This window comes from Telopea speciosissima, chromosome 1, assembly GCF_018873765.1.
Source record: "Telopea speciosissima isolate NSW1024214 ecotype Mountain lineage chromosome 1, Tspe_v1, whole genome shotgun sequence".
Classification (NCBI taxonomy): domain Eukaryota; kingdom Viridiplantae; phylum Streptophyta; class Magnoliopsida; order Proteales; family Proteaceae; genus Telopea; species Telopea speciosissima.
The window spans coordinates 47,706,520-47,719,138 of NC_057916.1; the positions used below are offsets into that span (position 1 = coordinate 47,706,520).

Here is a 12,619-nt window from a genome sequence, read left to right on the forward strand (position 1 = left end):
TTGAGTTCTCAACTTACACTTTTGGGTGCAGAGGTCTTTCAAAAACTTAGAATAAGCAGGAACTTGCTTGATAGCATCCAAGAGGGGGAGATTGATGCGAACTTGTTGGAACAAGTCGATCATCTCTTGCATCTTTTCACCCTGTTTACCCTGAAGGGGGTAAGATGGTGTCTGAAGGGCTTGGGGAAAAGGGACCTTTGGAATGTAAGAATCAGGTGATGGTCCCTCCACAATAGGAATGTGCAGCCCCTTTCTTGGGAACTGATGAATGGGTTTCATAGGTGGTGTTTTAGTAATGGAATCATGTGTGTCTACATCACCACCGAATTTCTCTCGGGTTGACTCAGCCTTTCTCTGACCTTGAGAACTAGTGGGTAGCGTCCCATTAATGACTAAGGGTGCATCAGGTTTTTCCACCCTTGTGCCGCTCCTTAGGACTATGATCGACTGGACTTGCTCTTTCCCTTGACCCGTTTGACTATTTGGGTTACCTATTGGCTGACTTGGCAATTGGCCAGCCTCCCTCCTACTTATAGCATTGGCTAGCTGACCCAGTTGGTTCTTTAGCTTATTAATGGACTGAGTATGTGAATAAAGCAGTTGTGTGTTCTGCTCGAGTCCCCTTAATGCTTTTAGCACCTTTTCCTCCAAGGATTCATTCTGTTGGGGTTGAGGATATGGTGGTTGTCCACCCATATAGGCATTGGTTTGAACATTAAATGGTGGCCTATATGGTGGGTTTGGAGGGTTATTAGGTACTGAGTTTCTCCATAAAAAGTTTGGGTGGTTTCGCCATCTCGGGTTATAAGTATTAGAAAAGGGATCATTACCCGATGTAGGGAAACTTTGAGCCTTTTGCACCTGTTCCTAAACAAACTCAGGGTATTGTGCAGCTGAAGGGCAGTTCGTCACATAGTGACTAGGGCTAGCACATAGGGCACAGGCTTCAGTCTAATTGGGTGGAGGGAAACTCATTGGGAAAGGGGACATAGGATGCTGCCCTATAGACATCAAATAGTCCAATTTCTTGGATAGCATGTTAACCTTAGCAGTCATCTCTACAGTTGGGTTGATCTCATAGAGACCACCCTTCTTCGGTTGCCCTGTGTGTGGAATCTCAGTCCGAGAGGCTGAAACATGTTGTTGGGAATTCTCACTAAGGGTTTTAAAAAGATCCCATGCTTCCATCTCATTCTTGTGCATAAATGTTCCACCACAAGAGGAGTCTACCATCTGCCTATATCGGTCATGGAGGCCATCATAAAAGCACTGGACTAACTGCCATTTCGGGACAGTGTGGAGGGGGCACTTCCTAAGTAATTCCTTGAGTCTTTCCCACGCTTCATGAAATTGTTCGCCCTCTAATTGGGAGAAACTAGTAATGGCTCTTCTAAGACTATTAGTGTCACGCCCCTATCCCGATGTAATATATATTGCCACATAGGGGTATGACTGGGACAATCACACATCATCCCAACACCTATCAGAATCGCAGATATAGTGTCCCGAGCCACAGTCCACCCTGTCCTCATATTATGATGACAAAAAGGAACTTACCGAAAGGAATAAATCGTTCCAATCATAGAGTTAGCAGAAGCAAAATTAAATTCAAATATATGAAATTATAGAGCATCTGTTCTCTAATGATAACACATAGTGCAATATCTGAGTTTGTAACCATTCAATCTCTTATAATAATTAAACATACAGGTTATACATGATTGTGGAAGGAATACAGAAATTAAGTAATAAATAATTGCCCCTAGGGCACTACTCTTAAGTGTACATCTACATTCAAGCCACGGTCATCAACTCCACTTGATTTGCATCCAATGGTGCTCGTCAAGAGGTTGTCTGCATATAACTAAAAAGTGGTTGTACAACGGGGTTAGCTACACTAGCTAGTGAGGGAGCAAAGGGGAATGCGCACACATCACATAATCAATATCAAACAGAATGATGCATGCTAATGTTAGATTCATTTTCCACCTAACACACAATTCTATCGGTCAAGTATATGCTACTGTGATAACTCGGGAGACATTGAGGGTCACTTATCCTATCGCCCCAGTGAAACCTCAATTATCACGAAGGGACCTGCGCTGGTAGAAGCCATCATGACCACCCAATGGCAAACCCCGATAGCCATCACTACCCCTGTCCTGGCCTCTCCCACCTCCACAGACCATAGGTGTTTAGACTATCCAACACATAAACCCTTGTTGTCAAAGGTCGTAGCATAAGGGAACAAGCATCCTAGCCGCAGATATACTATATGTAGGTCCTATCGTCCTGAGATGTATTCCGGGTGCATCAACGTCCCATTCCATCTAGTACCCAGGTACCAGCACAACACGGCACATATAGATCAGGATGACATATAGTAATTTTCATGGTTTAAATAAATTGGGGTTTCGGTACCGGCACACCCGGCACCGTAGCCCGATACATTGGGGAGCATACTATCACATTCTCAACAGTTCACAATTGAATAAAATGCAATGCGCACCATGCTTATAAATATATCATAGCATGCTTAATATTAACAATTATATAATATTCAAACCCAACAAAGTCACCCAGAATCCACTCACCTAACACGGGTGTAGCCCGGCGTGATTGGCATGAATCTCACCGAACATCGGGTGTCTTCCGACGTGGTTCACATGAATCTCACCGGTGCACCAACCTAGACATACAAAAGAAATCATTAAAACATGTATAGAGGGTTCCTATGCTAGGCCCTCTAGGTTAAAACCAAGTTTCAACCAAGATAGCACGAGCAGACTCACGGGCGGTCTCAGTAGAGGTGAATCTGCCCCTGACTCTGTTCAGGTCAAAAGGTAAAATCAAAGCGAGCGGACCCACGAGCGAAACTTCTTAGTTGAATCCGATCGTTGATCCATTTGACACCTGAGGCAATCATAAAAGGGAGTGGATCCACGGACGGATGTGCTTCTTGGGTCCGCCCCTATATTCGTTCGATTTCTTAAGACAGACCCGAGAGCAATAGGCCCCGGGCGGAGGCAAACAGAGTGAATTCGTGCCTTCATCCGCTCAGGCTAAGGTGTAAGGTTTGTATTGGGTGGACTGACAAGCGGTACCATGATAGATGGATCCGATCGTTTGTCCGCCGGCAGTCTCTTCTGAGATTCCAAAGAGTTGCAGCTCCAGCTTGAAGCTTGGAGCTCCATAACACCTCAGGGTAATGGAGGGGGTGTCTAAGCCTTCCTAGGGTCACTAGATCCTAGGCTCACCATAAAGATCCAAGATCCTATAAGGTTTGGGTCTCACATTGGTCCAAAGGTTGGGTTTCAAATCTAAAACCAGGGATTCAACAGCCATGGCTGCAAATGCAACACCAAGGGGTTCAATTCAATCCTAGGTCAGCTCCATTAGAGTTCCAACTAGGGACCGAGCTCCACCTTGAGTCCCAAATGGAACTCTAGGTCAGTCCAAGCTCAAGGAATTACCAAAATTAAATAGAAATGGGGAAGAGTTAGGTTTGGGGAGCTTACCTTGGTGAGATCCTCCAATGGAGGAGTGGAGTCCAAGGCTAGGTGAGCCCCCTTGGCCTCTTCCCTTCCTTTCCATCTCTTCTCCTTCACCTTCTTCTTCCTTCTTTGTCCGGTCAGCAAGAGAAGGAGATGTGGGGCAGCCAGCCATTTTGGCATAGCTCCCATCTTCTTCCCTTCCCCTCTTATTCGTCTTCCACTTCTACTTCTTCCCTCTTTCTTCCTCCTTCTCCTTCTCTTGTCTCTTCTCCTCCACGATTTTGGGGAGGGGGAGAGATATGAGAATAAAAAGGGATTCTTTTAGCTTTAAGGGGGGTAAAAGGATCCTTAGGGTGTGTTTGGTTAGGGGTCTAAGAATGTAGTTGGGTCCTTAGGCTTAAAAATGGGTTTTGGGTTAGGCATTAGGCCATGTTTAGTCCAAGTCATGGCCCTTAGGTCCATTTAATTAGTTAGGGTCTGTTTGGGTTGGGTCCAAGCCTCATTAGACTTATTGGCCCTTAAGTCCTGTTTGGTTTTAGCTGTTGGGGTAAATTTCACACATCACCCACACATCATCCATTATGGTTTTGATGATAACAAATAAGTTAGTTGAACTAACCTGTGTTATATTGTATAGAGAGACTTCAAGATGAGCATCAAGTAAGGGGGAGCATGTAAAACCTTGATGCACTAAGGCAAAAATTTCAAAAGAATGTTATGAAGTGAAGGACTACGTTCAAGACTTCTATTCAAGCAACTCAATGGGATACAAGACTTCATAGAACTTGTTTAATCTTGTATCATGTTGTATCATGTTTATAGTCACAATTAATGTATTACACGCACTTGTATACATTCATTTAGATAGACTTTAGGAGGTTTAAATTAAACCCAATCCATGTGACCAAACCAAATTGGATTCATCCATGTAAGTCCAATAAAGGACTTAACAAATTTCAGCAGAAATTTGAAAATCCAGCATACCGGATCACAATCCAACATACCAGATTAAGATATGATTGTTATAATTTGACCGTTATTCCTTATTCATATATGAAAATTTGGTAATCCGGCATACTGGATTGGAATCCAGCATACCGGATTATTTATGGCTTTTGGAATTCAATCTTGAAATAGATTCCTAATTGAATTGAGTCATCAAGCCTATAAATACCCTATTGTTTAAGGCTCTAATGAATACTAATAATCATCATTAAGAAACTTCATCACAAGCTCTAATTGCAATAGCCTAAGTGAGTATTCAAGCATCCAATCATCTCAAGCTCACATACTCAAGCTCCTCAACCTCATCTAGCTTTAAGCTCCAAGAGTGGAAAGTAGCATACACTCCTACTAAGGTTGAGGTAACCCTTTTCCTAGTAGTTTTTACTTTATGTTTTAATTGAATCCTCTTACTCGGAATCAAGAGTAGTGAGTCCTCTTGCTCGGAATCAAGATTGGTTGAGTCATCTTGCTCATAATCAAGATTGGTTGAGTCCTCTTGCTCATAATCAAGAGTAGTGTTGAGTCCTCTTGCTCTCAATCAAGATTTGTATGAGTTCTCTTGCTCATACTCAAGATTCATTTTAGTGAAATTCTCTTTAAGTTGAGAGGAGTGGACGTAGGCACGTGTTGGCCGAACCACTATAAATCTCTTGTGTCACTCTTTTAATTATTGCTTGTTTATTGATTGTCTTTACATTGGTGATTGATTTTAATTTTCACATAAGTTTTTATATTTCCCTAACTTCACCTATTTCTCCCCCCCTTCTAGGTGAATTCACATTTGGTATCAGAGCGGGAGCTCAAGACCGTGATTATTTTAATCCAACAAAGAGTTTTAAGATCATGGGAACCTCTAGCAATCGAAGGATTGAGGGATACACTATCACTAGACCACCTTTCTTTGAAGGTGAAGGATTCTCCTATTGGAATAATCGCTTCAAGAACTTCATATGTGCCAAAAACATTGATGCATGGGATGTAATTGAAAATGGACCAAATACCATAGACAAGCCCAAAGAAGAGTGCACCCCAGTTGAAAAAGCTAAGATTCAACTCAATTTTGTTGCTATAAGTTATATTCAATGTGCTCTAGGAGAAAAGGAGTACAATAGAACTTGCATGTGTGACTCCGCTAAGGAGATGTTTGATAAGCTCATTGTTACCTATGAAGGTACTTCAGAGGTCAAGCAATCTAAGATTGATATGCTTGTAAATGAGTATGAACTGTTTAAAATGAAAAATGATGAAGATATATATATGCAATGTTTACTCGGTTCACTAACATTGTGAACAAGCTGAAAGGATTAGGAAAAATCTACTCTAATGGTGAAAACGTTTGAAAGATTTTAAGATCTCTCTCAAAGGAATGGAGACCCAAGACTACAGCAATCAAAGAATCCAAAGACATTGACAAACTAAGTCTAGATGAGTTGCTGGGATCACTCCAAACTCATGAGATGGAGCTCAAACAAGACACCAAGGAGATTAAACCAAAAGAACCAAAGAAGAAGGTTGTAGCGTTCAAATCATACCATGAAGTAAGTGATGATGAAGAAGAACTATCTGATGACGAGATCGAATATCTCTCAAAGAAGTTCTCAAAGTTTTTGAAGAACAAAGGCAAAATCACATTCAACAAGAGAAGACTCTCAAGAGACCAAAAAGGTAAAAATGCTCTTAAAGAAAATAATGATTCTTCTTCAAAAGACATTATTTGCTATGAGTGTAGGAAACTAGGATATTTTATGGGAGATTGTCCGAAGATAAAGAAATACAATAAAGTGTACAAAGTCGAACACTCCTTTGATTCAAGCGATGAAGAAGAGGAAGACGATGAATCTCAAGAAGAAGAGCAAATCAACCTTGTTTTTGTGCCTATTGAAGATGAAGAAAGTGAAAATGAGGTAACCCCCACTTTTTCATCTCATAAGGATAAGGATTTTCTAGAATTAGAAGAAGCTTTTGAAGACCTCTACCAAAGTAGCATGGAGTTAGCTACTACTAAAAAGAATCTCTTAAAAGAGATAAATACCCTCAAAGACCAAAACACAACTCTAACTTCTCAAGTTAACAACTTAGAAGAAGAAAAAGAGAAATTGTGTAAAGACTTAGAATCATTTACTAATGGTAAAAAGAATCTTGATATTTTACATGGATTTTCATCTAAAACACCTTTCAACAAGGAAAGGCTAGGCTATAATGTGAATATGAGTTTAAAGCAAACCCAAAAGCCAAGTTCAAGTAAGATAGTTTTGTAACTACTGTAGGAAGAAATGACACTCGATTGAGGAATGCTACTCAAGAAAGAAAAGTCCTCAAGTTAAGAACCCCAATCCCAAAGGGAAGACTCAAAATACCCCTCAAATTGTTGTATGCAATAATTACAACAAGAAGGGACACACTATTTGGGAATGCTATCATATGAAGCAATCTTTTCATCGTCCTAGAAGACCTTACAATGGTTAAAACTGGAGAAGTCATCCAAATGTGCAAAGATCATCCAAAAACCAAGGTTCACATAAGGTACCCCAAAACCAAAGACCTTGGAGCCCCCAATCATATCCAAATTGGTATGGTAACCAAATTATTTGGAGACCAAGAGTAATATATGATACTGACATTGAGGGACCCAATATACAATGGGGACCAAATTTTTATTAAGTTTTTTTTTTCTATCCCCACTTTTTGATAATGCCAAAGGGGGAGAGAAATGGGGAGATAAAGTTGTAGTTTATCTTTTAGAACATATATTGTCTTGATGTTATCTCTTTATATCATTTGATACTATTTATTTGTCATCATAAAAAATGGGGAGATTGTTGGGATAAATTCCACACATCATCCATTATGATTTTGATGATAACAAATAAGTTAGTTGTACTAACCTGTGTTATATTGTATAGAAAGACTTCATAAGAGATGAGCATCAAGTAAAGGGGAGCATGTAAAAGCTTGATGCACTAAGACAAAGATTTCAAAAGAATGTTGTGAAGTGAAGGACTATATTCAAGACTTCTATTCAAGCAACTCAATGGGATACAAGACCTCATAGAACTTGTTTAATCTTGTATCATGTTGTATCATGTTTATAGTTACAATTAATGTATTGCACATACTTGCGTATATTCATTTAGATGGACTTTAGGAGGTTTAAATTAAACCCAATCCATGTGACCAAACCAAATTGGATTCATCCATGTAAGTCCAATAAAGGACTTAACAAATTTCAGTAGAAATTTGAAAATCCAGCATACAAGATCATGAACCGGCATACCGGATCACAATCCAGCATACCGGATCAAGATATGACTGTTATAATTTGACCGTTACTCCTTATTCATATATGGAAATTTGGTAATCCGGCATACCGGATTGGAATCCAGCATACCGGATTATTTATGGTTTTTGGAATCCGATCTTGAAATAGATTCCTAATTGAATTGAGCCATCAAGCCTATAAATATCCTATTGTTTAAGGCTCTAATGACTACTAATAATCATCATTAAGAGACTTCATCACAAGCTCTAATTGCAATAGCCTAAGTGAGTATTTAAGCATCCAATCATCTCAAGCTCATACACTCAAGCTCCTTAACCTCATCTAGCTTCAAGCTCCAAGGGTGGAAGGTAGCATACACTCCTACTAAGGTTGAGGTAACCCTTTTCCTAGTAGTTTTTACTTTATGTTTTAATTGAGTCCTCTTGCTCAGAATCAAGAGTAGTGAGTCCTCTTGCTCGGAATCAAGATTGGTTGAGTCCTCTTGCTCAGAATCAAGTTTGATTGAGATCTTGCTCGGAATCAAGATTTGTACGAGTTCTCTTGCTCATACTCAATATTCGTTGTAGTGAAATTCTCTTTAAGTTGAGAGGAGTGGACGTAGGCACGTGTTGGCCGAACCACTGTAAATCTCTTGTGTCACTCTTCTAATTATTGCTTGTCTTTACATTGGTGATTGATTTTAATTTCTGCATAAGTTTTTATATTTCCCTACCTTCATCTATTTCCCCCCCCCCCTCTAGGTGAATTCACATTAGCTAGGTTGTTAAAACCCATTATCTCCCTAAGTTAGGCTTGGTGGGCCCCACTTGACCAATAAATGGTAGGAGTAGGGGTCCACAGGGTCCAATGGTTCAATTAAGGTGTCCGGGACATGAGGGTGTGGGTCCCACAGGAAAACTAGCCAAAAAGACTGATGACAGCACGAGCGGATCCTCGAGCGGATTCAGTAAGAGTGAGTCCATTCGTAACTCCGGTGCTACTGTCATGGCCTAAACTTTAAAGAAAATGACGGGGCTTTGGCCCACACTTCCAAAACGTCGAGGGGGTTCTTATTATAATATTTTCAGTTCAAGGTCATCAGTGTTGACTATGGCCATAAGGCATTACCCATTGGGTAAGGTCTGAATTGCCCTAGGGTATAAGGGGATATTTGGGGTGCGGGTGTAACAATTAGTCCTGCCAATAGGGAAGAATCTTTTTAAAAATTTCTGCTGCATTCCCGTCCATGTAGAAATCCTAATCAAATCTAGGGAATGGAGCCAGTGTTTGGCTTTGTCCTTTAGGGAAAATGGGAATAGGAGTAACTTTAGGGCATCTTCAGGGAGGTTTTGGATTTTGACTGTAGAGCACATCTCTAAGAACTCATCAAGATGCTTGTAAGGCTCCTCATTAGCAAGTCCATAATAAGATGGTAACATCTGTATGATGCTGGACTTGATCTCATATTGAACAGCCTGAATGGCAGGCAACTGAATACAAGACGCAGAGGTATAGGCAGTTGGAGTGAAGTGCTCACTCAGCGGCCTTCTTGGCTGGTTTTTGTCATCCATTTTATTATTATTATCCTTATCCTTGGGTCTAGCCACAGATCACTCTATTTCTAGGTCAAGGGCAGTCAGGTTGGGGTGCAAAGAACGCCGACCATGCATAAAACACAACACAAGTTGAACGTGCTAATTAAACAGAAATTAAAAAGTAATAACTAAATAAATAAAAAACTCAATAAAAAATAAAAATCAGAACTAAAAAGTAAAAAAAAATGACTAATTTAAAACTAACGAAAATACTTACCTGGTGTTGGCGGTTGCGCAATTCCACGTGCTGCCCCGATGAACGGTTACACATATGATCTCAAGGGGCTGGGGGAATTAAAATTAAACCTAAACACCCAATCTAATGCTGGAATTAAAAAAAATTACATAAAATAACTCTAATTACATAAAGTCTAGGAATTAAAAGTAAACTAAACGGACAGCTTGTCCTACTCGATCTACTCGGCTTCCTGCACAAACAAAGAGAATGTTAGGTATAGTAAAATTAACCTAATGAAGAGATTAAAATAATAATAATAAAAATTCTGGATTTATAAAATTAAAACTAAAACAAAGTAACACAAAACAACTCAATCAATCTTAGCAACCGTACTTCGGTTCCCCGGCAACGGCGCCAAAATTTGATCGTGTCGTTAACCGGTCAAAAATAAAACCCTAAATTAATCTAGCAAGTAGCAAGTAAGGGGTCAATCTACGGGGAACTAGAAGAAATATTGCAAAGAATGAATTAAGCTAATTAAAGGTAACTAGAAATTAAACTGAACCTAGAACAACGATAAACAAAGAATAATGTGAATGATAAGATGAGAAGAACTATCCTCAGGTCGAATTCACTCTGTTAGATTAACTTAATTCACTATCTCGCACATTACGGTTCACTGCAGCTACAAGCCCAGTGACACCACAAAGTATAGGGTTCCTCCTAGATATAGGGTATCTTGACGAGTACTATCGTCCTTCGCTACGAGGCCTGGCATGCTTAGTTCGTTCAGTTATAACCTATCTTCGGTACAACCACACGGGAAAAGAAAACCACTATTTGAACGAATCAATTGAATCATAGAAATAAAAGATCCTAACTAGATGTCATCATTAAACCAGATCAAAGAATTATAGCAGTCTTAACATCAAATAGTCAATGTGCAAAGAAAATAAAATAAATTAACTTCATAGAGTTTCATCTCCTTGAGAATAGGTTGGGAATTGAGCTACACATGGCGATCAAGGGAGCACAGCTACAGTCGATCCTCATGGCGGCAACGGTAGCAATGGTGATTTTGACATCTCCAAATAGAAACCCTAAGACCCTCTCCTCTCTCTTGGCCGCACGAATACGATATCTCCTTTCCTCTCGGTGGGTGATAGGATCTCCCTTCTATTGCTCTCAGTGGGTGAATGGAATTTCCCAATCTCAATTCTGCCCACTAATTTAATGAGTCCCTTTTTAAATCCGTCCCCCTCCCACATGAATAGGTTAGCTAGGTTTTTAAAATTAAACCAAGATAAGGATAAAGGGGATCGGATTGAAATGGGAGAGTAAAAGAGAGAGAGATAATGTATGAGATGGGGATGGCTTTTAAAAATTAAACAAAGACAAAGAAAAGAAAAAAAAGATAGAATATGGTTTGGAATGGGACAGTAAAAGAGAGAGAGAGAGAGAGAGAGAGAGAGAGAGAGAGGCTTACGTATGATTAGAGATGGAGAGAGATGGAGAGATAGATAGATAATGGGATTGGTTTAAAAAATTAAAAAAAAGAAAGAGATAATGGAGTTAGAATAATCATAAAAAAAGGATTTCTAAATCTTCCATCCTTCTAAATCGCAATCAAGCCCATCTTCTTTAATGTATTCCCAAGTTGCCTCCTTTAGCATCAAATATCTGCAAACTCCAATATTCTTGTAATAACCAATAATTCAAGTATTTTAGTGCAATAAACCATAATTATCGGACAAGAGTTGCTAAATTAAACAAGAAATGCATATATAAATGCAACTCGATCACTAAACTACTTGTAGTTGATCCTTCACTGGTAGAACTTTTTCAGATGTTCAGAGTTCCAGGCTCGATCTATCTTCTTGCCCCCTGGGGTTTTCAAGTGGTATGTCCCTGGCCGTATCCACTTGAAAACTATGTAGGGTCCTTCTCAGTTTGCAGACAGCTTTCCTTCCTTCCTGGGATGTGACGCTCCTTAATATTAGGTCTCCCTGGTGGAATAGCCTCTCCTTGTAGTACTTGGCCATTTGTTGGTGGTATGCCACGTTCCTTAGTAGTGCCTTTTCACAAACCTCATTCAAGAAATCCAAGTTTTCCCTGAGTCCATCATCAGATGTATGTTCGTTGAAGTGTAAGATTCTTTGGGACATGGCTAAGACTTCAACTGGTGCCAGGGCCTCGGTACCGTATGCAAGCCGGAATGGGCTCTCTCCTGTGGGGGTCCTTACTAGTATTCGGTACACCCGCAGGACACTAGGGAGCTCTTCGACCCACTTCCCTTTTGCTCCTTCTAACCTTTTCTTAATTCCCTCGAGCAGTGTTCTGTTTGTCACCTTTACCTTACCATTGGCCTGTGGGTAAGCCACGGAGATAGGCCGATAGTCAATGTTGTATGACTGGTAGAAAGCCTTGAATTTGGGATTATTGAATTGTTTCCCATTGTCCAAGATGACAATCTTTGGCACCCCGAACCTGTAGATTATCTTGTCCCAAATGAATTTCTCCATCTCTTTCTCCATTATCTTTGCTAATGGCTCAGCTTCGACCCACTTGGTGAAGTAATCGATGGCGGCCACCAAGTACTTTCTATTCCCGGACGTCGAGGTGAAGTCTCCAAGGATGTCCATGCCCCACATGGCAAACGGTATGGGGTTAAGGATGGAGGTCAACTTGGTGGCCAGCTAGTGTGGCACTGGGGCGAACAACTGACATTGCTCGCAGGCTCTAACATACTCTATGGCCTCCTCCTTCATCCGCGGCCAATAGAATCCTTGGCGAAGGACTATATAGGCTAGCGCTCGCCCACCCATGTGACTTCCACTTATTCCTTCGTGAACCTCCACCAAGGCGTATTTGGCTCCCTTGGATCCTAGGCACCAGAGCAGTGGTGCTGTGACCACCCTCTTGTATAGTACGCCATCGATGATAGTGTACTTCGCTACCCGCATCCTTACTTTCCTAGCCTCGACCATGTCTTCTGGCAGTATGTTATTCTGTAAGTAATTGGCTATGGGGTCCATCCAGCTTGGCCCCTCCTCGATCTCGTTGACTTGTTTCTCCTAGTACATTGGCT

At 40.6% G+C, this 12,619-nt stretch overlaps 1 non-coding gene across 1 annotated transcript; it reads left to right on the top strand.

Annotated features, from left to right (window-relative positions):
- Positions 1 to 1,291: 1,291 nt before the first annotated feature.
- LOC122649215 lies at positions 1,292 to 1,398 on the top strand. Its single transcript, XR_006331190.1, has one exon. It is a non-coding gene; the product is annotated as a small nucleolar RNA R71 (small nucleolar RNA).
- The last annotated feature ends 11,221 nt before the right edge of the window (positions 1,399 to 12,619 follow it).